This window comes from Amphiura filiformis, chromosome 10, assembly GCF_039555335.1.
Source record: "Amphiura filiformis chromosome 10, Afil_fr2py, whole genome shotgun sequence".
Lineage (NCBI taxonomy): Eukaryota > Metazoa > Echinodermata > Ophiuroidea > Amphilepidida > Amphiuridae > Amphiura > Amphiura filiformis.
This window is the reverse complement of record NC_092637.1, coordinates 27,827,170-27,831,220: the sequence shown is the minus strand read 5'-3', so window position 1 is coordinate 27,831,220 and position 4,051 is coordinate 27,827,170. Positions and strand designations below refer to the sequence as shown.

General features: G+C 35.5%; 1 protein-coding gene across 1 annotated transcript in view; it reads left to right on the top strand.

Moving 5' to 3' along the window:
• The first annotated feature begins 2,338 nt into the window (after nt 1–2,338).
• LOC140162706 (integrin beta-5-like) overlaps nt 2,339–4,051 on the top strand; it is a 57,630-nt gene continuing 55,917 nt past the window's right edge. The window contains exon 1 of the mRNA XM_072185979.1: nt 2,339–2,622. The gene's annotated coding sequence lies outside the window, so the exon portion shown is untranslated. The remainder of the gene's footprint in view (nt 2,623–4,051) is intronic.

Sequence of the window (4,051 nt, the reverse complement as noted above, 5' to 3'; positions counted from 1 at the left end):
GCTTGTATACCCCATTGAGGTCAATGGTCATCGACTTTTATACTGCCTAGTAGTGAGTGCAGCTGTACTACACGATGTAGTCCATACAGGACCAACGCAATATAAAATTAGAGTTTTGGTCCGATTTTGAGTTCAAAGCGCACGGCCAATTTTCAAAGCGCATTCTAGCGACCATCATATCTGTTCAACACGTATTTTCAAGTGTATGAGATCACATCTGGTTTCTTGAGAAAAATTCATTTACAGGAGATATTCATCATTTTCTAACACGGTATCCGAAGATTTTCGTCTGATATGAAAATCGTGCATAGCAATTCACGTGTATCGATCCCGTGTATTCATTTTAATGTCTCTGCTGCACCAAATAATTATTAGCCAGGCGGTGTCGGTGTGCGCCGTCAGCTCCCAGAGACCCACCACCTCAAAATTCTGGGGGAACATACCCTACCCACCAATTTTTTTTGTGCCCCATGCCTTTTGACACCAGGTCACACAAAGTCACGTGGTCCATAAGCGTGATAAGTGGTAGGCCTACACCATGTCTATGTAATAACTGACATTGGAACCATTCGTTATAAGGGGCTGTACAATAATTATGTGTACCCCCGGGTGGTGAATTTTCAAAATGGTCTGCCAAAAAAAGCTTGCCCCCCTTTGGCTGTGCCGAAAATCTTTGCCCCCCCTTTGACTTGCGAAAAACTTTTGCCCCCTCCTTTTGATGTGCCAAAAATCTTTGCCCCCCCTTACCCATGCAAAGTTTTGGGGAACCCGAATTTCAAACCGTAAATTGTCTTTTCATATAATGCGAGCGCAGCGAGCAAGAAATTTTGCATATTTTAATGTGTTCCTAACGTTTTCCTACACCTTTTTTGACTTCGTATTTCCATACTGACGTGAGTATAGGCCTTATAGTGCCACGCTTTTTTGGGTGAAAAATGACCAAAAAGGGGGTGGGGTGGGACTTTACACGAGGATTTGCAATAAAGCTTAAGCAATATTATAACATTTCTGTAAAAATAGATTAGTATTTATTTTCCATAGACTGTTAGTGTTAGCTTTTACTGTCAGATATGACCCCTTTTAATTATGTCAATTTCTTTGTAAAATAACATGCAAACTATCAATAATTTCACGGAATTGGACTTTATTTTCTCACCGTCATCATAAAAATTCCAAAATAATGTTTTCTCGTAGCCTATTCATGATTTATGTAGATCATTTTAAATATTTAGGGTTGATTTCGGCAACAAATATGAGATAGAAAGTAAATAAAATCAGCGGAAGTTTTTGACAATGTTTATACACACGACACGGTGCATAGAAAATAATGACAACAACTGATTAATTTTCCATTTTCCAGCGAGAGTATTGTGAAAGCTTGATATTTTGTTGAATTTATATCATCTTTACAATATTATGTGAACTATTATTGCCGATTTTTCAAGGTAAATAATTAATCTAGCAATGAACTTAAATTAAGCTCCATAGTCACAAAAATATTTTTTTTGAGATAAAAAAAAATTGATTTTCGCCGAATTTTTTTTTTTAAATCGCGCGATTTTACAAAATGGGCGCGCAAGCTTTGAGACAAACCTTTTTTTTTTTGCCTTATCGAAAAGTTTCCTTTTTTTTTTTGCTCTTCACTTTTCAAACCACCGTAATTTTTTGGGTCAACCATTTCGGGCTGTTGATGGGTGGCAAATTTGAATTTTCTTCAGCCCCCCGGGTAGGAGCGCCACGGTACGCCACTGCTAGGCCTATATAAATCCGTAATTAATTAATTAATTAATTAATTAATTAATTAATTAATCAATTTATTAATTTATTAATTAACTAATTTATTTATTTATTTATTTATTTATTTATTTATTTATTTATTTATTTATTTATTTATTTATTTATTTATTTATTTATTTATTTATTTATTTATTTATTTATTTATTTATTTATTTATTTATCATTTATTTATTTATTTATAGTTATAGATGTATTTATTTATTTAGTCCCGGACATTGCCCTTATGAACTCACGTCCTCCTGGTTGTATTCGTTAGACAGAAGTTTTTAAAAATGATAATTGCCTTCAGTTTCAAAAATTATTTATTTTCATGTCAGTGACGTGAACATGGCTCACGCGTGGAAATGACGTAGCACACCTGTCGCTGGTCCATCGTCTGCCTACACCCCGTCTGCATCCAGCAGCATCCAGTTTATTGTCAATATTGCGCCACCAATATACCTCATCTTTATTTTTATAGGTAATCAATGCTGGCGCCTTCTCTCGCCTCCACACTGTGTCCACACAGTATTATTATAGTCAGTGTGCAGATAAACACATCGTAGTATTGTATTCATTAGATCCATTCATGCTTGAATTATACAATAGAATACATCTATACAATACGGGGTCATGCCACAGTATACTCTACCTATGCGTGTACAAAATAATATACTGACACAGATGAGCTGTAATTTTTACGATGCATTTTCTTGATACCGTACTTTCGTTTTTGGATAAACGTTTCAGGTTTATTTGAGTTCTACATACATGTACGTTTGAAGTTTTTGCGACCAGGACCATTGCATTGGCACTACACATGCATGTACAACGAGATCTTCATAGGTAGGTATATCATGTGCAATATGTATGTAGAATATACCGTATTTGTGGGTGTGTATGCTATAGGCCTAAGGGGCTATAATGTGAGTGTATCTGTATACACACGTGAAATTTTTAAGTGCGTGCAAATTAGCTAGGCCTATTATATACAGATAGATGTCAATGCATAGGCCCCTATATCAAAATAAGATGCCCGTAGGCCCCTACTTGTTTTCATATCATGCATGTCCTAGCTATAATAAAACATGATCTAAAATTGCAATTAAATTTATAGGCCTATCTAGGTCATGGTAGTCTACCAGGTAAAATTAGTAGGCTCTAGTTTTTTTTTTCTAAACTTTAGATGTAGCCTTACCCTACAGGCCTGCAACCCTATAGAATGCAGAAATTGTTAAAATGTATTGGCCCTCCATGAAGGGTAGCCTATAGCTATACCGGTAATTATTTTCTTTTACCCAGATGGGGCTTTCTTGGCCTAAACCCTAGAATTGTGTTTTGTATCGTTTTGTTTTTACAGGGCATTGCCTGAAATATAGGCCTATTATTTTATTTGAAAGTCCAAAAACGAATTCTATTTCATTACATTTCATTTTATTACAAAAAGCATCGTGACCCTATTAAGCTAGATTAAACAATATTTACAGAGTAAAAGACATCGAAAATTACAAAATTACAACTACAACGTATAGGCGTAACCACCCGGGTATAAGCCCACCTTCGGCTATAAGCCCACCCCCTATTTTTCAAAACATTCTGGCAACAAGGGTGCACTCAGGTATAAGCCCAGTACTAAATTTTGGCCAAGTCAATGCTTTGCTCTCATATTTAAGAACAAATTAAAAACATATCAGTTGATAATTAACATTCCACACTAACAATTTTAAGAAATTGACATAAAAGATAGACATTACTGGTACATTGGGCATATACAGATGAGGGATAATTGTTCTTATTTTAAAATTCCAGCACTAGCCCTTCCCCGGTTATAAGCCCACCCCCATTTTTGAAGTGAAATCTGCCATCTAGGGGGTGGGCTTATACCCGAGTGGTTACGGTATACAGCAATATAAAATAATAAAACTATATATTAAAATAAGCATGGTAAATAAATGTCTACAATTATTTTTCATCTTTTACCATGCTTATTTAGTTGTATTATTTTATATTGTTGTTTATAGGCTACATCTAATGTATCATCAACACCTTTTCAGCTAATTGCAGATTTAGGGCCTTCTGTCTGGCTGCAAATCCTCAAATTGAAGCTCGAGCTTCCTTTTAATACTGCAATGGGCCTGTATCAGGAAACATGATGATTGGGAATATGAAACCACCCTATTCTTGTAACGTGTTTATTGGTTGTCAAGTTCAGTGACATCTCCCAAGGGTGCACCTACTATCGAAGGAATGTAACAGGCTTCATTACATGACTTAA